The sequence below is a fragment of the Perna viridis genome, chromosome 12, assembly GCF_037379345.1.
Source record: "Perna viridis isolate PV_CMFRI_1.1 ecotype Kerala chromosome 12, ASM3737934v1, whole genome shotgun sequence".
Taxonomy (NCBI): Eukaryota; Metazoa; Mollusca; class Bivalvia; order Mytilida; family Mytilidae; genus Perna; species Perna viridis.
The window spans coordinates 3,708,045-3,734,842 of NC_142456.1; the positions used below are offsets into that span (position 1 = coordinate 3,708,045).

General features: G+C 36.2%; 19 non-coding genes across 19 annotated transcripts; all 19 read right to left on the reverse strand.

Annotated features, from left to right (window-relative positions):
• Positions 1–174: 174 nt before the first annotated feature.
• Positions 175–292, reverse strand: LOC148600868 (U5 spliceosomal RNA). The gene has a single exon (XR_015917403.1). It is a non-coding gene; the product is annotated as a U5 spliceosomal RNA (small nuclear RNA).
• A 1,333-nt stretch (positions 293–1,625) lies between these two features.
• Positions 1,626–1,743, reverse strand: LOC148600869 (U5 spliceosomal RNA). Its single transcript, XR_015917404.1, has one exon. It is a non-coding gene; the product is annotated as a U5 spliceosomal RNA (small nuclear RNA).
• Positions 1,744–3,076: 1,333 nt separating this feature from the next.
• On the reverse strand, positions 3,077–3,194 carry LOC148600870 (U5 spliceosomal RNA). Its single transcript, XR_015917405.1, has one exon. It is a non-coding gene; the product is annotated as a U5 spliceosomal RNA (small nuclear RNA).
• Positions 3,195–4,526: 1,332 nt separating this feature from the next.
• On the reverse strand, positions 4,527–4,644 carry LOC148600871 (U5 spliceosomal RNA). The gene has a single exon (XR_015917406.1). It is a non-coding gene; the product is annotated as a U5 spliceosomal RNA (small nuclear RNA).
• A 1,332-nt stretch (positions 4,645–5,976) lies between these two features.
• Positions 5,977–6,094, reverse strand: LOC148600872 (U5 spliceosomal RNA). The gene has a single exon (XR_015917407.1). It is a non-coding gene; the product is annotated as a U5 spliceosomal RNA (small nuclear RNA).
• Positions 6,095–7,426: 1,332 nt separating this feature from the next.
• Positions 7,427–7,544, reverse strand: LOC148600873 (U5 spliceosomal RNA). Its single transcript, XR_015917457.1, has one exon. It is a non-coding gene; the product is annotated as a U5 spliceosomal RNA (small nuclear RNA).
• A 1,332-nt stretch (positions 7,545–8,876) lies between these two features.
• LOC148600874 (U5 spliceosomal RNA) lies at positions 8,877–8,994 on the reverse strand. The gene has a single exon (XR_015917408.1). It is a non-coding gene; the product is annotated as a U5 spliceosomal RNA (small nuclear RNA).
• Positions 8,995–10,326: 1,332 nt separating this feature from the next.
• LOC148600875 (U5 spliceosomal RNA) lies at positions 10,327–10,444 on the reverse strand. The gene has a single exon (XR_015917427.1). It is a non-coding gene; the product is annotated as a U5 spliceosomal RNA (small nuclear RNA).
• Positions 10,445–11,777: 1,333 nt separating this feature from the next.
• Positions 11,778–11,895, reverse strand: LOC148600876 (U5 spliceosomal RNA). The gene has a single exon (XR_015917409.1). It is a non-coding gene; the product is annotated as a U5 spliceosomal RNA (small nuclear RNA).
• A 1,333-nt stretch (positions 11,896–13,228) lies between these two features.
• On the reverse strand, positions 13,229–13,346 carry LOC148600877 (U5 spliceosomal RNA). The gene has a single exon (XR_015917544.1). It is a non-coding gene; the product is annotated as a U5 spliceosomal RNA (small nuclear RNA).
• Positions 13,347–14,678: 1,332 nt separating this feature from the next.
• Positions 14,679–14,796, reverse strand: LOC148600878 (U5 spliceosomal RNA). The gene has a single exon (XR_015917555.1). It is a non-coding gene; the product is annotated as a U5 spliceosomal RNA (small nuclear RNA).
• A 1,332-nt stretch (positions 14,797–16,128) lies between these two features.
• Positions 16,129–16,246, reverse strand: LOC148600879 (U5 spliceosomal RNA). Its single transcript, XR_015917428.1, has one exon. It is a non-coding gene; the product is annotated as a U5 spliceosomal RNA (small nuclear RNA).
• A 1,332-nt stretch (positions 16,247–17,578) lies between these two features.
• LOC148600880 (U5 spliceosomal RNA) lies at positions 17,579–17,696 on the reverse strand. The gene has a single exon (XR_015917410.1). It is a non-coding gene; the product is annotated as a U5 spliceosomal RNA (small nuclear RNA).
• A 1,332-nt stretch (positions 17,697–19,028) lies between these two features.
• On the reverse strand, positions 19,029–19,146 carry LOC148600881 (U5 spliceosomal RNA). Its single transcript, XR_015917412.1, has one exon. It is a non-coding gene; the product is annotated as a U5 spliceosomal RNA (small nuclear RNA).
• Positions 19,147–20,477: 1,331 nt separating this feature from the next.
• On the reverse strand, positions 20,478–20,595 carry LOC148600882 (U5 spliceosomal RNA). Its single transcript, XR_015917413.1, has one exon. It is a non-coding gene; the product is annotated as a U5 spliceosomal RNA (small nuclear RNA).
• A 1,332-nt stretch (positions 20,596–21,927) lies between these two features.
• Positions 21,928–22,045, reverse strand: LOC148600883 (U5 spliceosomal RNA). Its single transcript, XR_015917414.1, has one exon. It is a non-coding gene; the product is annotated as a U5 spliceosomal RNA (small nuclear RNA).
• A 1,332-nt stretch (positions 22,046–23,377) lies between these two features.
• Positions 23,378–23,495, reverse strand: LOC148600884 (U5 spliceosomal RNA). The gene has a single exon (XR_015917429.1). It is a non-coding gene; the product is annotated as a U5 spliceosomal RNA (small nuclear RNA).
• A 1,332-nt stretch (positions 23,496–24,827) lies between these two features.
• On the reverse strand, positions 24,828–24,945 carry LOC148600885 (U5 spliceosomal RNA). The gene has a single exon (XR_015917444.1). It is a non-coding gene; the product is annotated as a U5 spliceosomal RNA (small nuclear RNA).
• A 1,332-nt stretch (positions 24,946–26,277) lies between these two features.
• Positions 26,278–26,395, reverse strand: LOC148600886 (U5 spliceosomal RNA). Its single transcript, XR_015917442.1, has one exon. It is a non-coding gene; the product is annotated as a U5 spliceosomal RNA (small nuclear RNA).
• Between the last annotated feature and the right edge of the window lie 403 nt (positions 26,396–26,798).

Here is a 26,798-nt window from a genome sequence, read left to right on the forward strand (position 1 = left end):
ATACAATGTACGATACAGGTACACATTGAACACCACATTGCAGCTTTATATTTTACCACCGCACCCACTTTGAAAAAAATATATTCACGATTAGCATTGCACTTCGTTTACTTGCACTGATGGTTTACCTGAAAGTAAAATTTAAGAGGAACAAACTTTATATTATTGTTATGATTCCCACAGAAGTGGGCACAGAGAAATTGTCTATAGACTCATTAATTGTTCCTCTCCACGGATATCTTTAGTAAAAGGCGAAAGATATATTCGTGGGTTTGAAGAGAAACCAGAGTAACACTAATTTTGGAAAATAAATGACCCCTATCTCGGAAAAATGTAGTTACTCAATGGTACATTTGCGGCAACAAATTTGCAAAGTTTTCACTACTTACTCAGATCAAAACAAAAATTTTTGCTTAAATTCTTTGAAACGTAATTCTCCTGAAATTTATCATGGGAAATAAAGAAAAAAGTTTCAAAATTCACATAACAAACCCAAAATTGGTACTTGACATAGAAACATGTACAACGTTCAGTAGACGTTTGATCACAAAACGACGTAACTGCGATTCATTACACGAATTTCAGTTCAATTCCAATGCAAATTAAAAATTTTGTCACTATCACTTTTAAAACATGTCTTTCACGACAAAAACAAGAACAAAATCTACTGTGTACAAACGCAGCGAAGAGGAAGAAGAAAAAGAATTCGTTCAAATAAACATATACTACATTCGCGACTGTCCAACACCAGCTCCACTAACTAGTACTTCGCGAATAAACAATGCGAATAAACTTGGCAGTAAACAAATTCATATTCCTTTAGTCTTACTGCATTCGCGAAATTCAAACGCGCTTTTTACTCACACAGGCCGAAAACAAAATACATTGAAATAAGATTAAAGTAAAGTTTTGATATTATTTTTTTCTCTTAAAGTTGCATTTAAGTAGGAGATGAGGAAAAAGAAACGCACATATTACATTGAAATCAAAATAATTAAAACTTGTCATTAAAACATAACAATATTGTTTGGATAGCTAGCGCCACGCGGGCTTGGGACTTGTTTAGCATGCACGACTCCAATCATGACATGCAGTTGTGAAAACAAGCGGATGCTCAACTCAAGATGACACGGGAACGGCGATATGTATAGTATGCATTCGGATAATTAGCCAGACAGTGATCAGAGAAGACGACACAGGACATGGGACTAAAGTCGGAAATCTTTCCTGGTACTTGCTATGTGCTGGTGTTTAAATATCAATTAGCACTAGCCTGTGCTAGGAGAGAAGAACCTGACGGACAACTACATCGAATATCCGTCGCTTTTCCAGGGACCTCTTAAGTGCTAATGATTTCTAACGATTAGCACTAGCCTGTGCTTGGAGAGGAATCGGAGAGAACCAGTTACGCAGCTCAAAGGCAACAGTCGTCATGTAAGTTAAGTCAATGAATACAATGTACGATACAGGTACACATTGAACACCACATTGCAGCTTTATATTTTACCACCGCACCCACTTTGAAAAAAATATATTCACGATTAGCATTGCACTTCGTTTACTTGCACTGATGGTTTACCTGAAAGTAAAATTTAAGAGGAACAAACTTTATATTAATGTTATGATTCCCACAGAAGTGGGCACAGAGAAATTGTCTATAGACTCATTAATTGTTCCTCTCCACGGATATCTTTAGTAAAAGGCGAAAGATATATTCGTGGGTTTGAAGAGAAACCAGAGTAACACTAATTTTGGAAAATAAATGACCCCTATCTCGGAAAAATGTAGTTACTCAATGGTACATTTGCGGCAACAAATTTGCAAAGTTTTCACTACTTACTCAGATCAAAACAAAAATTTTTGCTTAAATTCTTTGAAACGTAATTCTCCTGAAATTTATCATGGGAAATAAAGAAAAAAGTTTCAAAATTCACATAACAAACCCAAAATTGGTACTTGACATAGAAACATGTACAACGTTCAGTAGACGTTTGATCACAAAACGACGTACTGCGATTCATTACACGAATTTCAGTTCAATTCCAATGCAAATTAAAAATTTTGTCACTATCACTTTTAAAACATGTCTTTCACGACAAAAACAAGAACAAAATCTACTGTGTACAAACGCAGCGAAGAGGAAGAAGAAAAAGAATTCGTTCAAATAAACATATACTACATTCGCGACTGTCCAACACCAGCTCCGCTAACTAGTACTTCGCGAATAAACAATGCGAATAAACTTGGCAGTAAACAAATTCATATTCCTTTAGTCTTACTGCATTCGCGAAATTCAAACGCGCTTTTTACTCACACAGGCCGAAAACAAAATACATTGAAATAAGATTAAAGTAAAGTTTTGATATTATTTTTTTCTCTTAAAGTTGCATTTAAGTAGGAGATGAGGAAAAAGAAACGCACATATTACATTGAAATCAAAATAATTAAAACTTGTCATTAAAACATAACAATATTGTTTGGATAGCTAGCGCCACGCGGGCTTGGGACTTGTTTAGCATGCACGACTCCAATCATGACATGCAGTTGTGAAAACAAGCGGATGCTCAACTCAAGATGACACGGGAACGGCGATATGTATAGTATGCATTCGGATAATTAGCCAGACAGTGATCAGAGAAGACGACACAGGACATGGGACTAAAGTCGGAAATCTTTCCTGGTACTTGCTATGTGCTGGTGTTTAAATATCAATTAGCACTAGCCTGTGCTAGGAGAGAAGAACCTGACGGACAACTACATCGAATATCCGTCGCTTTTCCAGGGACCTCTTAAGTGTTAATGATTTCTAACGATTAGCACTAGCCTGTGCTTGGAGAGGAATCGGAGAGAACCAGTTACGCAGCTCAAAGGCAACAGTCGTCATGTAAGTTAAGTCAATGAATACAATGTACGATACAGGTACACATTGAACACCACATTGCAGCTTTATATTTTACCACCGCACCCACTTTGAAAAAAAATATATTCACGATTAGCATTGCACTTCGTTTACTTGCACTGATGGTTTACCTGAAAGTAAAATTTAAGAGGAACAAACTTTATATTATTGTTATGATTCCCACAGAAGTGGGCACAGAGAAATTGTCTATAGACTCATTAATTGTTCCTCTCCACGGATATCTTTAGTAAAAGGCGAAAGATATATTCGTGGGTTTGAAGAGAAACCAGAGTAACACTAATTTTGGAAAATAAATGACCCCTATCTCGGAAAAATGTAGTTACTCAATGGTACATTTGCGGCAACAAATTTGCAAAGTTTTCACTACTTACTCAGATCAAAACAAAAATTTTTGCTTAAATTCTTTGAAACGTAATTCTCCTGAAATTTATCATGGGAAATAAAGAAAAAAGTTTCAAAATTCACATAACAAACCCAAAATTGGTACTTGACATAGAAACATGTACAACGTTCAGTAGACGTTTGATCACAAAACGACGTACTGCGATTCATTACACGAATTTCAGTTCAATTCCAATGCAAATTAAAAATTTTGTCACTATCACTTTTAAAACATGTCTTTCACGACAAAAACAAGAACAAAATCTACTGTGTACAAACGCAGCGAAGAGGAAGAAGAAAAAGAATTCGTTCAAATAAACATATACTACATTCGCGACTGTCCAACACCAGCTCCACTAACTAGTACTTCGCGAATAAACAATGCGAATAAACTTGGCAGTAAACAAATTCATATTCCTTTAGTCTTACTGCATTCGCGAAATTCAAACGCGCTTTTTACTCACACAGGCCGAAAACAAAATACATTGAAATAAGATTAAAGTAAAGTTTTGATATTATTTTTTTCTCTTAAAGTTGCATTTAAGTAGGAGATGAGGAAAAAGAAACGCACATATTACATTGAAATCAAAATAATTAAAACTTGTCATTAAAACATAACAATATTGTTTGGATAGCTAGCGCCACGCGGGCTTGGGACTTGTTTAGCATGCACGACTCCAATCATGACATGCAGTTGTGAAAACAAGCGGATGCTCAACTCAAGATGACACGGGAACGGCGATATGTATAGTATGCATTCGGATAATTAGCCAGACAGTGATCAGAGAAGACGACACAGGACATGGGACTAAAGTCGGAAATCTTTCCTGGTACTTGCTATGTGCTGGTGTTTAAATATCAATTAGCACTAGCCTGTGCTAGGAGAGAAGAACCTGACGGACAACTACATCGAATATCCGTCGCTTTTCCAGGGACCTCTTAAGTGCTAATGATTTCTAACGATTAGCACTAGCCTGTGCTTGGAGAGGAATCGGAGAGAACCAGTTACGCAGCTCAAAGGCAACAGTCGTCATGTAAGTTAAGTCAATGAATACAATGTACGATACAGGTACACATTGAACACCACATTGCAGCTTTATATTTTACCACCGCACCCACTTTGAAAAAAATATATTCACGATTAGCATTGCACTTCGTTTACTTGCACTGATGGTTTACCTGAAAGTAAAATTTAAGAGGAACAAACTTTATATTATTGTTATGATTCCCACAGAAGTGGGCACAGAGAAATTGTCTATAGACTCATTAATTGTTCCTCTCCACGGATATCTTTAGTAAAAGGCGAAAGATATATTCGTGGGTTTGAAGAGAAACCAGAGTAACACTAATTTTGGAAAATAAATGACCCCTATCTCGGAAAAATGTAGTTACTCAATGGTACATTTGCGGCAACAAATTTGCAAAGTTTTCACTACTTACTCAGATGAAAACAAAAATTTTTGCTTAGATTCTTTGAAACGTAATTCTCCTGAAATTTATCATGGGAAATAAAGAAAAAAGTTTCAAAATTCATATAACAAACCCAAAATTGGTACTTGACATAGAAACATGTACAACGTTCAGTAGACGTTTGATCACAAAACGACGTACTGGGATTCATTACACGAATTTCAGTTCAATTCCAATGCAAATTAAAAATTTTGTCACTATCACTTTTAAAACATGTCTTTCACGACAAAAACAAGAACAAAATCTACTGTGTACAAACGCAGCGAAGAGGAAGAAGAAAAAGAATTCGTTCAAATAAACATATACTACATTCGCGACTGTCCAACACCAGCTCCGCTAACTAGTACTTCGCGAATAAACAATGCGAATAAACTTGGCAGTAAACAAATTCATATTCCTTTAGTCTTACTGCATTCGCGAAATTCAAACGCGCTTTTTACTCACACAGGCCGAAAACAAAATACATTGAAATAAGATTAAAGTAAAGTTTTGATATTATTTTTTTCTCTTAAAGTTGCATTTAAGTAGGAGATGAGGAAAAAGAAACGCACATATTACATTGAAATCAAAATAATTAAAACTTGTCATTAAAACATAACAATATTGTTTGGATAGCTAGCGCCACGCGGGCTTGGGACTTGTTTAGCATGCACGACTCCAATCATGACATGCAGTTGTGAAAACAAGCGGATGCTCAACTCAAGATGACACGGGAACGGCGATATGTATAGTATGCATTCGGATAATTAGCCAGACAGTGATCAGAGAAGACGACACAGGACATGGGACTAAAGTCGGAAATCTTTCCTGGTACTTGCTATGTGCTGGTGTTTAAATATCAATTAGCACTAGCCTGTGCTAGGAGAGAAGAACCTGACGGACAACTACATCGAATATCCGTCGCTTTTCCAGGGACCTCTTAAGTGCTAATGATTTCTAACGATTAGCACTAGCCTGTGCTTGGAGAGGAATCGGAGAGAACCAGTTACGCAGCTCAAAGGCAACAGTCGTCATGTAAGTTAAGTCAATGAATACAATGTACGATACAGGTACACATTGAACACCACATTGCAGCTTTATATTTTACCACCGCACCCACTTTGAAAAAAATATATTCACGATTAGCATTGCACTTCGTTTACTTGCACTGATGGTTTACCTGAAAGTAAAATTTAAGAGGAACAAACTTTATATTAATGTTATGATTCCCACAGAAGTGGGCACAGAGAAATTGTCTATAGACTCATTAATTGTTCCTCTCCACGGATATCTTTAGTAAAAGGCGAAAGATATATTCGTGGGTTTGAAGAGAAACCAGAGTAACACTAATTTTGGAAAATAAATGACCCCTATCTCGGAAAAATGTAGTTACTCAATGGTACATTTGCGGCAACAAATTTGCAAAGTTTTCACTACTTACTCAGATCAAAACAAAATTTTTTGCTTAAATTCTTTGAAACGTAATTCTCCTGAAATTTATCATGGGAAATAAAGAAAAAAGTTTCAAAATTCACATAACAAACCCAAAATTGGTACTTGACATAGAAACATGTACAACATTCAGTAGACGTTTGATCACAAAACGACGTACTGCGATTCATTACACGAATTTCAGTTCAATTCCAATGCAAATTAAAAATTTTGTCACTATCACTTTTAAAACATGTCTTTCACGACAAAAACAAGAACAAAATCTACTGTGTACAAACGCAGCGAAGAGGAAGAAGAAAAAGAATTCGTTCAAATAAACATATACTACATTCGCGACTGTCCAACACCAGCTCCACTAACTAGTACTTCGCGAATAAACAATGCGAATAAACTTGGCAGTAAACAAATTCATATTCCTTTAGTCTTACTGCATTCGCGAAATTCAAACGCGCTTTTTACTCACACAGGCCGAAAACAAAATACATTGAAATAAGATTAAAGTAAAGTTTTGATATTATTTTTTTCTCTTAAAGTTGCATTTAAGTAGGAGATGAGGAAAAAGAAACGCACATATTACATTGAAATCAAAATAATTAAAACTTGTCATTAAAACATAACAATATTGTTTGGATAGCTAGCGCCACGCGGGCTTGGGACTTGTTTAGCATGCACGACTCCAATCATGACATGCAGTTGTGAAAACAAGCGGATGCTCAACTCAAGATGACACGGGAACGGCGATATGTATAGTATGCATTCGGATAATTAGCCAGACAGTGATCAGAGAAGACGACACAGGACATGGGACTAAAGTCGGAAATCTTTCCTGGTACTTGCTATGTGCTGGTGTTTAAATATCAATTAGCACTAGCCTGTGCTAGGAGAGAAGAACCTGACGGACAACTACATCGAATATCCGTCGCTTTTCCAGGGACCTCTTAAGTGCTAATGATTTCTAACGATTAGCACTAGCCTGTGCTTGGAGAGGAATCGGAGAGAACCAGTTACGCAGCTCAAAGGCAACAGTCGTCATGTAAGTTAAGTCAATGAATACAATGTACGATACAGGTACACATTGAACACCACATTGCAGCTTTATATTTTACCACCGCACCCACTTTGAAAAAAATATATTCACGATTAGCATTGCACTTCGTTTACTTGCACTGATGGTTTACCTGAAAGTAAAATTTAAGAGGAACAAACTTTATATTAATGTTATGATTCCCACAGAAGTGGGCACAGAGAAATTGTCTATAGACTCATTAATTGTTCCTCTCCACGGATATCGTTAGTAAAAGGCGAAAGATATATTCGTGGGTTTGAAGAGAAACCAGAGTAACACTAATTTTGGAAAATAAATGACCCCTATCTCGGAAAAATGTAGTTACTCAATGGTACATTTGCGGCAACAAATTTGCAAAGTTTTCACTACTTACTCAGATCAAAACAAAAATTTTTGCTTAAATTCTTTGAAACGTAATTCTCCTGAAATTTATCATGGGAAATAAAGAAAAAAGTTTCAAAATTCACATAACAAACCCAAAATTGGTACTTGACATAGAAACATGTACAACGTTCAGTAGACGTTTGATCACAAAACGACGTACTGCGATTCATTACACGAATTTCAGTTCAATTCCAATGCAAATTAAAAATTTTGTCACTATCACTTTTAAAACATGTCTTTCACGACAAAAACAAGAACAAAATCTACTGTGTACAAACGCAGCGAAGAGGAAGAAGAAAAAGAATTCGTTCAAATAAACATATACTACATTCGCGACTGTCCAACACCAGCTCCACTAACTAGTACTTCGCGAATAAACAATGCGAATAAACTTGGCAGTAAACAAATTCATATTCCTTTAGTCTTACTGCATTCGCGAAATTCAAACGCGCTTTTTACTCACACAGGCCGAAAACAAAATACATTGAAATAAGATTAAAGTAAAGTTTTGATATTATTTTTTTCTCTTAAAGTTGCATTTAAGTAGGAGATGAGGAAAAAGAAACGCACATATTACATTGAAATCAAAATAATTAAAACTTGTCATTAAAACATAACAATATTGTTTGGATAGCTAGCGCCACGCGGGCTTGGGACTTGTTTAGCATGCACGACTCCAATCATGACATGCAGTTGTGAAAACAAGCGGATGCTCAACTCAAGATGACACGGGAACGGCGATATGTATAGTATGCATTCGGATAATTAGCCAGACAGTGATCAGAGAAGACGACACAGGACATGGGACTAAAGTCGGAAATCTTTCCTGGTACTTGCTATGTGCTGGTGTTTAAATATCAATTAGCACTAGCCTGTGCTAGGAGAGAAGAACCTGACGGACAACTACATCGAATATCCGTCGCTTTTCCAGGGACCTCTTAAGTGCTAATGATTTCTAACGATTAGCACTAGCCTGTGCTTGGAGAGGAATCGGAGAGAACCAGTTACGCAGCTCAAAGGCAACAGTCGTCATGTAAGTTAAGTCAATGAATACAATGTACGATACAGGTACACATTGAACACCACATTGCAGCTTTATATTTTACCACCGCACCCACTTTGAAAAAAATATATTCACGATTAGCATTGCACTTCGTTTACTTGCACTGATGGTTTACCTGAAAGTAAAATTTAAGAGGAACAAACTTTATATTAATGTTATGATTCCCACAGAAGTGGGCACAGAGAAATTGTCTATAGACTCATTAATTGTTCCTCTCCACGGATATCTTTAGTAAAAGGCGAAAGATATATTCGTGGGTTTGAAGAGAAACCAGAGTAACACTAATTTTGGAAAATAAATGACCCCTATCTCGGAAAAATGTAGTTACTCAATGGTACATTTGCGGCAACAAATTTGCAAAGTTTTCACTACTTACTCAGATCAAAACAAAAATTTTTGCTTAGATTCTTTGAAACGTAATTCTCCTGAAATTTATCATGGGAAATAAAGAAAAAAGTTTCAAAATTCATATAACAAACCCAAAATTGGTACTTGACATAGAAACATGTACAACGTTCAGTAGACGTTTGATCACAAAACGACGTACTGCGATTCATTACACGAATTTCAGTTCAATTCCAATGTAAATTAAAAATTTTGTCACTATCACTTTTAAAACATGTCTTTCACGACAAAAACAAGAACAAAATCTACTGTGTACAAACGCAGCGAAGAGGAAGAAGAAAAAGAATTCGTTCAAATAAACATATACTACATTCGCGACTGTCCAACACCAGCTCCACTAACTAGTACTTCGCGAATAAACAATGCGAATAAACTTGGCAGTAAACAAATTCATATTCCTTTAGTCTTACTGCATTCGCGAAATTCAAACGCGCTTTTTACTCACACAGGCCGAAAACAAAATACATTGAAATAAGATTAAAGTAAAGTTTTGATATTATTTTTTTCTCTTAAAGTTGCATTTAAGTAGGAGATGAGGAAAAAGAAACGCACATATTACATTGAAATCAAAATAATTAAAACTTGTCATTAAAACATAACAATATTGTTTGGATAGCTAGCGCCACGCGGGCTTGGGACTTGTTTAGCATGCACGACTCCAATCATGACATGCAGTTGTGAAAACAAGCGGATGCTCAACTCAAGATGACACGGGAACGGCGATATGTATAGTATGCATTCGGATAATTAGCCAGACAGTGATCAGAGAAGACGACACAGGACATGGGACTAAAGTCGGAAATCTTTCCTGGTACTTGCTATGTGCTGGTGTTTAAATATCAATTAGCACTAGCCTGTGCTAGGAGAGAAGAACCTGACGTACAACTACATCGAATATCCGTCGCTTTTCCAGGGACCTCTTAAGTGCTAATGATTTCTAACGATTAGCACTAGCCTGTGCTTGGAGAGGAATCGGAGAGAACCAGTTACGCAGCTCAAAGGCAACAGTCGTCATGTAAGTTAAGTCAATGAATACAATGTACGATACAGGTACACATTGAACACCACATTGCAGCTTTATATTTTACCACCGCACCCACTTTGAAAAAAATATATTCACGATTAGCATTGCACTTCGTTTACTTGCACTGATGGTTTACCTGAAAGTAAAATTTAAGAGGAACAAACTTTATATTAATGTTATGATTCCCACAGAAGTGGGCACAGAGAAATTGTCTATAAACTCATTAATTGTTCCTCTCCACGGATATCTTTAGTAAAAGGCGAAAGATATATTCGTGGGTTTGAAGAGAAACCAGAGTAACACTAATTTTGGAAAATAAATGACCCCTATCTCGGAAAAATGTAGTTACTCAATGGTACATTTGCGGCAACAAATTTGCAAAGTTTTCACTACTTACTCAGATCAAAACAAATATTTTTGCTTAAATTTTTTGAAACGTAATTCTCCTGAAATTTATCATGGGAAATAAAGAAAAAAGTTTCAAAATTCATATAAAAAACCCAAAATTGGTACTGGACATAGAAACATGTACAACGTTCAGTAGACGTTTGATCACAAAACGACGTACTGCGATTCATTACACGAATTTCATTTCAATTCCAATGCAAATTAAAAATTTTGTCACTATCACTTTTAAAACATGTCTTTCACGACAAAAACAAGAACAAAATCTACTGTGTACAAACGCAGCGAAGAGGAAGAAGAAAAAGAATTCGTTCAAATAAACATATACTACATTCGCGACTGTCCAACACCAACTCCACTAACTAGTACTTCGCGATTAAACAATGCGAATAAACTTGGCAGTAAACAAATTCATATTCCTTTAGTCTTACTGCATTCGCGAAATTCAAACGCGCTTTTTACTCACACAGGCCGAAAACAAAATACATTGAAAATAAGATTAAAGTAAAGTTTTGATATTATTTTTTTCTCTTAAAGTTGCATTGAAGTAGGAGATGAGGAAAAAGAAACGCACATATTACATTGAAATCAAAATAATTAAAACTTGTCATTAAAACATAACAATATTGTTTGGATAGCTAGCGCCACGCGGGCTTGGGACTTGTTTAGCATGCACGACTCCAATCATGACATGCAGTTGTGAAAACAAGCGGATGCTCAACTCAAGATGACACGGGAACGGCGATATGTATAGTATGCATTCGGATAATTAGCCAGACAGTGATCAGAGAAGACGACACAGGACATGGGACTAAAGTCGGAAATCTTTCCTGGTACTTGCTATGTGCTGGTGTTTAAATATCAATTAGCACTAGCCTGTGCTAGGAGAGAAGAACCTGACGGACAACTACATCGAATATCCGTCGCTTTTCCAGGGACCTCTTAAGTGCTAATGATTTCTAACGATTAGCACTAGCCTGTGCTTGGAGAGGAATCGGAGAGAACCAGTTACGCAGCTCAAAGGCAACAGTCGTCATGTAAGTTAAGTCAATGAATACAATGTACGATACAGGTACACATTGAACACCACACTGCAGCTTTATATTTTACCACCGTACCCACTTTGAAAAAAATATATTCGCGATTAGCATTGCACTTCGTTTACTTGCACTGATGGTTTACCTGAAAGTAAAATTTAAGAGGAACAAACTTTATATTATTGTTATGATTCCCACAGAAGTGGGCACAGAGAAATTGTCTATAGACTCATTAATTGTTCCTCTCCACGGATATCTTTAGTAAAAGGCGAAAGATATATTCGTGGGTTTGAAGAGAAACCAGAGTAACTCTAATTTTGGAAAATAAATGACCCCTATCTCGGAAAAATGTAGTTACTCAATGGTACATTTGCGGCAACAAATTTGCAAAGTCTTCACTACTTACTCAGATCAAAACAAAAATTTTTGCTTAAATTCTTTGAAACGTAATTCTCCTGAAATTTATCATGGGAAATAAAGAAAAAAGTTTCAAAATTCATATAACAAACCCAAAATTGGTACTGGACATAGAAACATGTACAACGTTCAGTAGACGTTTGATCACAAAACGACGTACTGCGATTCATTACACGAATTTCATTTCAATTCCAATGCAAATTAAAAATTTTGTCACTATCACTTTTAAAACATGTCTTTCACGACAAAAACAAGAACAAAATCTACTGTGTACAAACGCAGCGAAGAGGAAGAAGAAAAAGAATTCGTTCAAATAAACATATACTACATTCGCGACTGTCCAACACCAACTCCACTAACTAGTACTTCGCGATTAAACAATGCGAATAAACTTGGCAGTAAAGAAATTCATATTCCTTTAGTCTTACTGCATTCGCGAAATTCAAACGCGCTTTTTACTCACACAGGCCGAAAACAAAATACATTGAAAATAAGATTAAAGTAAAGTTTTGATATTATTTTTTTCTCTTAAAGTTGCATTTAAGTAGGAGATGAGGAAAAAGAAACGCACATATTACATTGAAATCAAAATAATTAAAACTTGTCATTAAAACATAACAATATTGTTTGGATAGCTAGCGCCACGCGGGCTTGGGACTTGTTTAGCATGCACGACTCCAATCATGACATGCAGTTGTGAAAACAAGCGGATGCTCAACTCAAGATGACACGGGAACGGCGATATGTATAGTATGCATTCGGATAATTAGCCAGACAGTGATCAGAGAAGACGACACAGGACATGGGACTAAAGTCGGAAATCTTTCCTGGTACTTGCTATGTGCTGGTGTTTAAATATCAATTAGCACTAGCCTGTGCTAGGAGAGAAGAACCTGACGGACAACTACATCGAATATCCGTCGCTTTTCCAGGGACCTCTTAAGTGCTAATGATTTCTAACGATTAGCACTAGCCTGTGCTTGGAGAGGAATCGGAGAGAACCAGTTACGCAGCTCAAAGGCAACAGTCGTCATGTAAGTTAAGTCAATGAATACAATGTACGATACAGGTACACATTGAACACCACACTGCAGCTTTATATTTTACCACCGTACCCACTTTGAAAAAAATATATTCGCGATTAGCATTGCACTTCGTTTACTTGCACTGATGGTTTACCTGAAAGTAAAATTTAAGAGGAACAAACTTTATATTATTGTTATGATTCCCACAGAAGTGGGCACAGAGAAATTGTCTATAGACTCATTAATTGTTCCTCTCCACGGATATCTTTAGTAAAAGGCGAAAGATATATTCGTAGGTTTGAAGAGAAACCAGAGTAACTCTAATTTTGGAAAATAAATGACCCCTATCTCGGAAAAATGTAGTTACCCAATGGTACATTTGCGGCAACAAATTTGCAAAGTTTTCACTACTTACTCAGATCAAAACAAAAATTTTTGCTTAAATTCTTTGAAACGTAATTCTCCTGAAATTTATCATGGGAAATAAAGAAAAAAGTTTCAAAATTCATATAACAAACCCAAAATTGGTACTGGACATAGAAACATGTACAACGTTCAGTAGACGTTTGATCACAAAACGACGTACTGCGATTCATTACACGAATTTCATTTCAATTCCAATGTAAATTAAAAATTTTGTCACTATCACTTTTAAAACATGTCTTTCACGACAAAAACAAGAACAAAATCTACTGTGTACAAACGCAGCGAAGAGGAAGAAGAAAAAGAATTCGTTCAAATAAACATATACTACATTCGCGACTGTCCAACACCAGCTCCACTAACTAGTACTTCGCGAATAAACAATGCGAATAAACTTTGCAGTAAACAAATTCATATTCCTTTAGTCTTACTGCATTCGCGAAATTCAAACGCGCTTTTTACTCACACAGGCCGAAAACAAAATACATTGAAATAAGATTAAAGTAAAGTTTTGATATTATTTTTTTCTCTTAAAGTTGCATTTAAGTAGGAGATGAGGAAAAAGAAACGCACATATTACATTGAAATCAAAATAATTAAAACTTGTCATTAAAACATAACAATATTGTTTGGATAGCTAGCGCCACGCGGGCTTGGGACTTGTTTAGCATGCACGACTCCAATCATGACATGCAGTTGTGAAAACAAGCGGATGCTCAACTCAAGATGACACGGGAACGGCGATATGTATAGTATGCATTCGGATAATTAGCCAGACAGTGATCAGAGAAGACGACACAGGACATGGGACTAAAGTCGGAAATCTTTCCTGGTACTTGCTATGTGCTGGTGTTTAAATATCAATTAGCACTAGCCTGTGCTAGGAGAGAAGAACCTGACGTACAACTACATCGAATATCCGTCGCTTTTCCAGGGACCTCTTAAGTGCTAATGATTTCTAACGATTAGCACTAGCCTGTGCTTGGAGAGGAATCGGAGAGAACCAGTTACGCAGCTCAAAGGCAACAGTCGTCATGTAAGTTAAGTCAATGAATACAATGTACGATACAGGTACACATTGAACACCACACTGCAGCTTTATATTTTACCACCGTACCCACTTTGAAAAAAATATATTCGCGATTAGCATTGCACTTCGTTTACTTGCACTGATGGTTTACCTGAAAGTAAAATTTAAGAGGAACAAACTTTATATTATTGTTATGATTCCCACAGAAGTGGGCACAGAGAAATTGTCTATAGACTCATTAATTGTTCCTCTCCACGGATATCTTTAGTAAAAGGCGAAAGATATATTCGTAGGTTTGAAGAGAAACCAGAGTAACTCTAATTTTGGAAAATAAATGACCCCTATCTCGGAAAAATGTAGTTACTCAATGGTACATTTGCGGCAACAAATTTGCAAAGTTTTCACTACTTACTCAGATCAAAACAAAAATTTTTGCTTAAATTCTTTGAAACGTAATTCTCCTGAAATTTATCATGGGAAATAAAGAAAAAAGTTTCAAAATTCATATAACAAACCCAAAATTGGTACTGGACATAGAAACATGTACAACGTTCAGTAGACGTTTGATCACAAAACGACGTACTGCGATTCATTACACGAATTTCATTTCAATTCCAATGTAAATTAAAAATTTTGTCACTATCACTTTTAAAACATGTCTTTCACGACAAAAACAAGAACAAAATCTACTGTGTACAAACGCAGCGAAGAGGAAGAAGAAAAAGAATTCGTTCAAATAAACATATACTACATTCGCGACTGTCCAACACCAGCTCCACTAACTAGTACTTCGCGAATAAACAATGCGAATAAACTTTGCAGTAAACAAATTCATATTCCTTTAGTCTTACTGCATTCGCGAAATTCAAACGCGCTTTTTACTCACACAGGCCGAAAACAAAATACATTGAAATAAGATTAAAGTAAAGTTTTGATATTATTTTTTTCTCTTAAAGTTGCATTTAAGTAGGAGATGAGGAAAAAGAAACGCACATATTACATTGAAATCAAAATAATTAAAACTTGTCATTAAAACATAACAATATTGTTTGGATAGCTAGCGCCACGCGGGCTTGGGACTTGTTTAGCATGCACGACTCCAATCATGACATGCAGTTGTGAAAACAAGCGGATGCTCAACTCAAGATGACACGGGAACGGCGATATGTATAGTATGCATTCGGATAATTAGCCAGACAGTGATCAGAGAAGACGACACAGGACATGGGACTAAAGTCGGAAATCTTTCCTGGTACTTGCTATGTGCTGGTGTTTAAATATCAATTAGCACTAGCCTGTGCTAGGAGAGAAGAACCTGACGTACAACTACATCGAATATCCGTCGCTTTTCCAGGGACCTCTTAAGTGCTAATGATTTCTAACGATTAGCACTAGCCTGTGCTTGGAGAGGAATCGGAGAGAACCAGTTACGCAGCTCAAAGGCAACAGTCGTCATGTAAGTTAAGTCAATGAATACAATGTACGATACAGGTACACATTGAACACCACATTGCAGCTTTATATTTTACCACCGCACCCACTTTGAAAAAAATATATTCACGATTAGCATTGCACTTCGTTTACTTGCACTGATGGTTTACCTGAAAGTAAAATTTAAGAGGAACAAACTTTATATTAATGTTATGATTCCCACAGAAGTGGGCACAGAGAAATTGTCTATAAACTCATTAATTGTTCCTCTCCACGGATATCTTTAGTAAAAGGCGAAAGATATATTCGTGGGTTTGAAGAGAAACCAGAGTAACACTAATTTTGGAAAATAAATGACCCCTATCTCGGAAAAATGTAGTTACTCAATGGTACATTTGCGGCAACAAATTTGCAAAGTTTTCACTACTTACTCAGATCAAAACAAATATTTTTGCTTAAATTTTTTGAAACGTAATTCTCCTGAAATTTATCATGGGAAATAAAGAAAAAAGTTTCAAAATTCATATAACAAACCCAAAATTGGTACTGGACATAGAAACATGTACAACGTTCAGTAGACGTTTGATCACAAAACGACGTACTGCGATTCATTCCACGAATTTCATTTCAATTCCAATGTAAATTAAAAATTTTGTCACTATCACTTTTAAAACATGTCTTTCACGACAAAAACAAGAACAAAATCTACTGTGTACAAACGCAGCGAAGAGGAAGAAGAAAAAGAATTCGTTCAAATAAACATATACTACATTCGCGACTGTCCAACACCAACTCCACTAACTAGTACTTCGCGAATAAACAATGCGAATAAACTTGGCAGTAAACAAATTCATATTCCTTTAGTCTTACTGCATTCGCGAAATTCAAACGCGCTTTTTACTCACACAGGCCGAAAACAAAATACATTGAAATAAGATTAAAGTAAAGTTTTGATATTATTTTTTTCTCTTAAAGTTGCATTTAAGTAGGAGATGAGGAAAAAGAAACGCACATATTACATTGAAATCAAAATAATTAAAACTTGTCATTAAAACATAACAATATTGTTTGGATAGCTAGCGCCACGCGGGCTTGGGACTTGTTTAGCATGCACGACTCCAATCATGACATGCAGTTGTGAAAACAAGCGGATGCTCAACTCAAGATGACACGGGAACGGCGATATGTATAGTATGCATTCGGATAATTAGCCAGACAGTGGTCAGAGAAGACGACACAGGACATGGGACTAAAGTCGGAAATCTTTCCTGGTACTTGCTATGTGCTGGTGTTTAAATATCAATTAGCACTAGCCTGTTCTGGGAGAGAAGAACCTGACGGACAACTACATCGAATATCCGTCGCTTTTCCAGGGACCTCTTAAGTGCTAATGATTTCTATCGATTAGCACTAGCCTGTGCTTGGAGAGGAATCGGAGAGAACCAGTTACGCAGCTCAAAGGCAACAGTCGTCATGTAAGTTAAGTCAATGAATACAATGTACGATACAGGTACACATTGAACACCACACTGCAGCTTTATATTTTACCACCGTACCCACTTTGCAAAAAATATATTCGCGATTAGCATTGCACTTCGTTTACTTGCACTGATGGTTTACCTGAAAGTAAAATTTAAGAGGAACAAACTTTATATTATTGTTATGATTCCCACAGAAGTGGGCACAGAGAAATTGTCTATAGACTCATTAATTGTTCCTCTCCACGGATATCTTTAGTAAAAGGCGAAAGATATATTCGTGGGTTTGAAGAGAAACCAGAGTAACACTAATTTTGGAAAATAAATGACCCCTATCTCGGAAAAATGTAGTTACTCAATGGTACATTTGCGGCAACAAATTTGCAAAGTTTTCACTACTTACTCAGATCAAAACAAAAATTTTTGCTTAAATTCTTTGAAACGTTATTCTCCTGAAATTTATCATGGGAAATAAAGAAAAAAGTTTCAAAATTCATATAACAAACCCAAAATTGGTACTTGACATAGAAACATGTACAACGTTCAGTAGACGTTTGATCACAAAACGACGTACTGCGATTCATTACACGAATTTCAGTTCAATTCCAATGCAAATTAAAAATTTTGTCACTATCACTTTTAAAACATGTCTTTCACGACAAAAACAAGAACAAAATCTACTGTGTACAAACGCAGCGAAGAGGAAGAAGAAAAAGAATTCGTTCAAATAAACATATACTACATTCGCGACTGTCCAACACCAGCTCCACTAACTAGTACTTCGCGAATAAACAATGCGAATAAACTTTGCAGTAAACACATTCATATTCCTTTAGTCTTACTGCATTCGCGAAATTCAAACGCGCTTTTTACTCACACAGGCCGAAAACAAAATACATTGAAATAAGATTAAAGTAAAGTTTTGATATTATTTTTTTCTCTTAAAGTTGCATTTAAGTAGGAGATGAGGAAAAAGAAACGCACATATTACATTGAAATCAAAATAATTAAAACTTGTCATTAAAACATAACAATATTGTTTGGATAGCTAGCGCCACGCGGGCTTGGGACTTGTTTAGCATGCACGATTCCAATCATGACATGCAGTTGTGAAAACAAGCGGATGCTCAACTCAAGATGACACGGGAACGGCGATATGTATAGTATGCATTCGGATAATTAGCCAGACAGTGATCAGAGAAGACGACACAGGACATGGGACTAAAGTCGGAAATCTTTCCTGGTACTTGCTATGTGCTGGTGTTTAAATATCAATTAGCACTAGCCTGTGCTAGGAGAGAAGAACCTGACGGACAACTACATCGAATATCCGTCGCTTTTCCAGGGACCTCTTAAGTGCTAATGATTTCTAACGATTAGCACTAGCCTGTGCTTGGAGAGGAATCGGAGAGAACCAGTTACGCAGCTCAAAGGCAACAGTCGTCATGTAAGTTAAGTCAATGAATACAATGTACGATACAGGTACACATTGAAAACCACATTGCAGCTTTATATTTTACCACCGCACCCACTTTGAAAAAAATATATTCACGATTAGCATTGCACTTCGTTTACTTGCACTGATGGTTTACCTGAAAGTAAAATTTAAGAGGAACAAACTTTATATTATTGTTATGATTCCCACAGAAGTGGGCACAGAGAAATTGTCTATAGACTCATTAATTGTTCCTCTCCACGGATATCTTTAGTAAAAGGCGAAAGATATATTCGTGGGTTTGAAGAGAAACCAGAGTAACACTAATTTTGGAAAATAAATGACCCCTATCTCGGAAAAATGTAGTTACTCAATGGTACATTTGCGGCAACAAATTTGCAAAGTTTTCACTACTTACTCAGATCAAAACAAAAATTTTTGCTTAAATTCTTTGAAACGTAATTCTCCTGAAATTTATCATGGGAAATAAAGAAAAAAGTTTCAAAATTCATATAACAAACCCAAAATTGGTACTTGACATAGAAACATGTACAACATTCAGTAGACGTTTGATCACAAAACGACGTACTGCGATTCATTACACGAATTTCAGTTCAATTCCAATGTAAATTAAAAATTTTGTCACTATCACTTTTAAAACATGTCTTTCACGACAAAAACAAGAACAAAATCTACTGTGTACAAACGCAGCGAAGAGGAAGAAGAAAAAGAATTCGTTCAAATAAACATATACTACATTCGCGACTGTCCAACACCAGCTCCACTAACTAGTACTTCGCGAATAAACAATGCGAATAAACTTTGCAGTAAACAAATTCATATTCCTTTAGTCTTACTGCATTCGCGAAATTCAAACGCGCTTTTTACTCACACAGGCCGAAAACAAAATACATTGAAATAAGATTAAAGTAAAGTTTTGATATTATTTTTTTCTCTTAAAGTTGCATTTAAGTAGGAGATGAGGAAAAAGAAACGCACATATTACATTGAAATCAAAATAATTAAAACTTGTCATTAAAACATAACAATATTGTTTGGATAGCTAGCGCCACGCGGGCTTGGGACTTGTTTAGCATGCACGACTCCAATCATGACATGCAGTTGTGAAAACAAGCGGATGCTCAACTCAAGATGACACGGGAACGGCGATATGTATAGTATGCATTCGGATAATTAGCCAGACAGTGATCAGAGAAGACGACACAGGACATGGGACTAAAGTCGGAAATCTTTCCTGGTACTTGCTATGTGCTGGTGTTTAAATATCAATTAGCACTAGCCTGTTCTGGGAGAGAAGAACCTGACGGACAACTACATCGAATATCCGTCGCTTTTCCAGGGACCTCTTAAGTGCTAATGATTTCTAACGATTAGCACTAGCCTGTGCTTGGAGAGGAATCGGAGAGAACCAGTTACGCAGCTCAAAGGCAACAGTCGTCATGTAAGTTAAGTCAATGAATACAATGTACGATACAGGTACACATTGAACACCACATTGCAGCTTTATATTTTACCACCGCACCCACTTTGAAAAAATATATTCACGATTAGCATTGCACTTCGTTTACTTGCACTGATGGTTTACCTGAAAGTAAAATTTAAGAGGAACAAACTTTATATTATTGTTATGATTCCCACAGAAGTGGGCACAGAGAAATTGTCTATAGACTCATTAATTGTTCCTCTCCACGGATATCTTTAGTAAAAGGCGAAAGATATATTCGTGGGTTTGAAGAGAAACCAGAGTAACACTAATTTTGGAAAATAAATGACCCCTATCTCGGAAAAATGTAGTTACTCAATGGTACATTTGCGGCAACAAATTTGCAAAGTTTTCACTACTTACTCAGATCAAAACAAAAATTTTTGCTTAAATTCTTTGAAACGTAATTCTCCTGAAATTTATCATGGGAAATAAAGAAAAAAGTTTCAAAATTCACTTAACAAACCCAAAATTGGTACTTGACATAGAAACATGTACAACGTTCAGTAGACGTTTGATCACAAAACGACGTACTGCGATTCATTACACGAATTTCAGTTCAATTCCAATGCAAATTAAAAATTTTGTCACTATCACCTTTAAAACATGTCTTTCACGACAAAAACAAGAACAAAATCTACTGTGTACAAACGCAGCGAAGAGGAAGAAGAAAAAGAATTCGTTCAAATAAACATATACTACATTCGCGACTGTCCAACACCAGCTCCACTAACTAGTACTTCGCGAATAAACAATGCGAATAAACTTTGCAGTAAACAAATTCATATTCCTTTAGTCTTACTGCATTCGCGAAATTCAAACGCGCTTTTTACTCACACAGGCCGAAAACAAAATACATTGAAATAAGATTAAAGTAAAGTTTTGATATTATTTTTTTCTCTTAAAGTTGCATTTAAGTAGGAGATGAGGAAAAAGAAACGCACATATTACATTGAAATCAAAATAATTAAAACTTGTCATTAAAACATAACAATATTGTTTGGATAGCTAGCGCCACGCGGGCTTGGGACTTGTTTAGCATGCACGACTCCAATCATGACATGCAGTTGTGAAAACAAGCGGATGCTCAACTCAAGATGACACGGGAACGGCGATATGTATAGTATGCATTCGGATAATTAGCCAGACAGTGATCAGAGAAGACGACACAGGACATGGGACTAAAGTCGGAAATCTTTCCTGGTACTTGCTATGTGCTGGTGTTTAAATATCAATTAGCACTAGCCTGTGCTAGGAGAGAAGAACCTGACGGACAACTACATCGAATATCCGTCGCTTTTCCAGGGACCTGTTAAGTGCTAATGATTTCTAACGATTAGCACTAGCCTGTGCTTGGAGAGGAATCGGAGAGAACCAGTTACGCAGCTCAAAGGCAACAGTCGTCATGTAAGTTAAGTCAATGAATACAATGTACGATACAGGTACACATTGAACACCACACTGCAGCTTTATATTTTACCACCGTACCCACTTTGAAAAAAATATATTCGCGATTAGCATTGCACTTCGTTTACTTGCACTGATGGTTTACCTGAAAGTAAAATTTAAGAGGAACAAACTTTATATTATTGTTATGATTCCCACAGAAGTGGGCACAGAGAAATTGTCTATAGACTCATTAATTGTTCCTCTCCACGGATATCTTTAGTAAAAGGCGAAAGATATATTCGTGGGTTTGAAGAGAAACCAGAGTAACACTAATTTTGGAAAATAAATGACCCCTATCTCGGAAAAATGTAGTTACTCAATGGTACATTTGCGGCAACAAATTTGCAAAGTTTTCACTACTTACTCAGATCAAAACAAAAATTTTTGCTTAAATTCTTTGAAACGTTATTCTCCTGAAATTTATCATGGGAAATAAAGAAAAAAGTTTCAAAATTCATATAACAAACCCAAAATTGGTACTTGACATAGAAACATGTACAACGTTCAGTAGACGTTTGATCACAAAACGACGTACTGCGATTCATTACACGAATTTCAGTTCAATTCCAATGTAAATTAAAAATTTTGTCACTATCACTTTTAAAACATGTCTTTCACGACAAAAACAAGAACAAAATCTACTGTGTACAAACGCAGCGAAGAGGAAGAAGAAAAAGAATTCGTTCAAATAAACATATACTACATTCGCGACTGTCCAACACCAGCTCCACTAACTAGTACTTCGCGAATAAACAATGCGAATAAACTTTGCAGTAAACAAATTCATATTCCTTTAGTCTTACTGCATTCGCGAAATTCAAACGCGCTTTTTACTCACACAGGCCGAAAACAAAATACATTAAAATAAGATTAAAGTAAAGTTTTGATATTATTTTTTTCTCTTAAAGTTGCATTTAAGTAGGAGATGAGGAAAAAGAAACGCACATATTACATTGAAATCAAAATAATTAAAACTTGTCATTAAAACATAACAATATTGTTTGGATAGCTAGCGCCACGCGGGCTTGGGACTTGTTTAGCATGCACGACTCCAATCATGACATGCAGTTGTGAAAACAAGCGGATGCTCAACTCAAGATGACACGGGAACGGCGATATGTATAGTATGCATTCGGATAATTAGCCAGACAGTGATCAGAGAAGACGACACAGGACATGGGACTAAAGTCGGAAATCTTTCCTGGTACTTGCTATGTGCTGGTGTTTAAATATCAATTAGCACTAGCCTGTGCTAGGAGAGAAGAACCTGACGTACAACTACATCGAATATCCGTCGCTTTTCCAGGGACCTCTTAAGTGCTAATGATTTCTAACGATTAGCACTAGCCTGTGCTTGGAGAGGAATCGGAGAGAACCAGTTACGCAGCTCAAAGGCAACAGTCGTCATGTAAGTTAAGTCAATGAATACAATGTACGATACAGGTACACATTGAACACCACATTGCAGCTTTATATTTTACCACCGCACCCACTTTGAAAAAAATATATTCACGATTAGCATTGCACTTCGTTTACTTGCACTGATGGTTTACCTGAAAGTAAAATTTAAGAGGAACAAACTTTATATTAATGTTATGATTCCCACAGAAGTGGGCACAGAGAAATTGTCTATAAACTCATTAATTGTTCCTCTCCACGGATATCTTTAGTAAAAGGCGAAAGATATATTCGTGGGTTTGAAGAGAAACCAGAGTAACACTAATTTTGGAAAATAAATGACCCCTATCTCGGAAAAATGTAGTTACTCAATGGTACATTTGCGGCAACAAATTTGCAAAGTTTTCACTACTTACTCAGATCAAAACAAATATTTTTGCTTAAATTTTTTGAAACGTAATTCTCCTGAAATTTATCATGGGAAATAAAGAAAAAAGTTTCAAAATTCATATAAAAAACCCAAAATTGGTACTGGACATAGAAACATGTACAACGTTCAGTAGACGTTTGATCACAAAACGACGTACTGCGATTCATTACACGAATTTCATTTCAATTCCAATGCAAATTAAAAATTTTGTCACTATCACTTTTAAAACATGTCTTTCACGACAAAAACAAGAACAAAATCTACTGTGTACAAACGCAGCGAAGAGGAAGAAGAAAAAGAATTCGTTCAAATAAACATATACTACATTCGCGACTGTCCAACACCAACTCCACTAACTAGTACTTCGCGATTAAACAATGCGAATAAACTTGGCAGTAAAGAAATTCATATTCCTTTAGTCTTACTGCATTCGCGAAATTCAAACGCGCTTTTTACTCACACAGGCCGAAAACAAAATACATTGAAAATAAGATTAAAGTAAAGTTTTGATATTATTTTTTTCTCTTAAAGTTGCATTTAAGTAGGAGATGAGGAAAAAGAAACGCACATATTACATTGAAATCAAAATAATTAAAACTTGTCATTAAAACATAACAATATTGTTTGGATAGCTAGCGCCACGCGGGCTTGGGACTTGTTTAGCATGCACGACTCCAATCATGACATGCAGTTGTGAAAACAAGCGGATGCTCAACTCAAGATGACACGGGAACGGCGATATGTATAGTATGCATTCGGATAATTAGCCAGACAGTGATCAGAGAAGACGACACAGGACATGGGACTAAAGTCGGAAATCTTTCCTGGTACTTGCTATGTGCTGGTGTTTAAATATCAATTAGCACTAGCCTGTGCTAGGAGAGAAGAACCTGACGGACAACTACATCGAATATCCGTCGCTTTTCCAGGGACCTGTTAAGTGCTAATGATTTCTAACGATTAGCACTAGCCTGTGCTTGGAGAGGAATCGGAGAGAACCAGTTACGCAGCTCAAAGGCAACAGTCGTCATGTAAGTTAAGTCAATGAATACAATGTACGATACAGGTACACATTGAACACCACACTGCAGCTTTATATTTTACCACCGTACCCACTTTGAAAAAATATATTCGCGATTAGCATTGCACTTCGTTTACTTGCACTGATGGTTTACCTGAAAGTAAAATTTAAGAGGAACAAACTTTATATTATTGTTATGATTCCCACAGAAGTGGGCACAGAGAAATTGTCTATAGACTCATTAATTGTTCCTCTCCACGGATATCTTTAGTAAAAGGCGAAAGATATATTCGTGGGTTTGAAGAGAAACCAAAGTAACTCTAATTTTGGAAAATAAATGACCCCTATCTCGGAAAAATGTAGTTACTCAATGGTACATTTGCGGCAACAAATTTGCAAAGTTTTCACTACTTACTCAGATCAAAACAAAAATTTTTGCTTAAATTCTTTGAAACGTAATTCTCCTGAAATTTATCATGGGAAATAAAGAAAAAAGTTTCAAAATTCATATAACAAACCCAAAATTGGTACTGGACATAGAAACATGTACAACGTTCAGTAGACGTTTGATCACAAAACGACGTACTGCGATTCATTACACGAATTTCAGTTCAATTCCAATGCAAATTAAAAATTTTGTCACTATCACTTTTAAAACATGTCTTTCACGACAAAAACAAGAACAAAATCTACTGTGTACAAACGCAGCGAAGAGGAAGAAGAAAAAGAATTCGTTCAAATAAACATATACTACATTCGCGACTGTCCAACACCAGCTCCACTAACTAGTACTTCGCGAATAAACAATGCGAATAAACTTTGCAGTAAACAAATTCATATTCCTTTAGTCTTACTGCATTCGCGAAATTCAAACGCGCTTTTTACTCACACAGGCCGAAAACAAAATACATTGAAATAAGATTAAAGTAAAGTTTTGATATTATTTTTTTCTCTTAAAGTTGCATTTAAGTAGGAGATGAGGAAAAAGAAACGCACATATTACATTGAAATCAAAATAATTAAAACTTGTCATTAAAACATAACAATATTGTTTGGATAGCTAGCGCCACGCGGGCTTGGGACTTGTTTAGCATGCACGACTCCAATCATGACATGCAGTTGTGAAAACAAGCGGATGCTCAACTCAAGATGACACGGGAACGGCGATATGTATAGTATGCATTCGGATAATTAGCCAGACAGTGATCAGAGAAGACGACACAGGACATGGGACTAAAGTCGGAAATCTTTCCTGGTACTTGCTATGTGCTGGTGTTTAAATATCAATTAGCACTAGCCTGTGCTAGGAGAGAAGAACCTGACGGACAACTACATCGAATATCCGTCGCTTTTCCAGGGACCTGTTAAGTGCTAATGATTTCTAACGATTAGCACTAGCCTGTGCTTGGAGAGGAATCGGAGAGAACCAGTTACGCAGCTCAAAGGCAACAGTCGTCATGTAAGTTAAGTCAATGAATACAATGTACGATACAGGTACACATTGAACACCACACTGCAGCTTTATATTTTACCACCGTACCCACTTTGAAAAAAATATATTCGCGATTAGCATTGCACTTCGTTTACTTGCACTGATGGTTTACCTGAAAGTAAAATTTAAGAGGAACAAACTTTATATTATTGTTATGATCCCCACAGAAGTGGGCACAGAGAAATTGTCTATAGACTCATTAATTGTTCCTCTCCACGGATATCTTTAGTAAAAGGCGAAAGATATATTCGTGGGTTTGAAGAGAAACCAGAGTAACACTAATTTTGGAAAATAAATGACCCCTATCTCGGAAAAATGTAGTTACTCAATGGTACATTTGCGGCAACAAATTTGCAAAGTTTTCACTACTTACTCAGATCAAAACAAAAATTTTTGCTTAAATTCTTTGAAACGTAATTCTCCTGAAATTTATCATGGGAAATAAAGAAAAAAGTTTCAAAATTCATATAACAAACCCAAAATTGGTACTTGACATAGAAACATGTACAACGTTCAGTAGACGTTTGATCACAAAACGACGTACTGCGATTCATTACACGAATTTCAGTTCAATTCCAATGCAAATTAAAAATTTTGTCACTATCACTTTTAAAACATGTCTTTCACGACAAAAACAAGAACAAAATCTACTGTGTACAAACGCAGCGAAGAGGAAGAA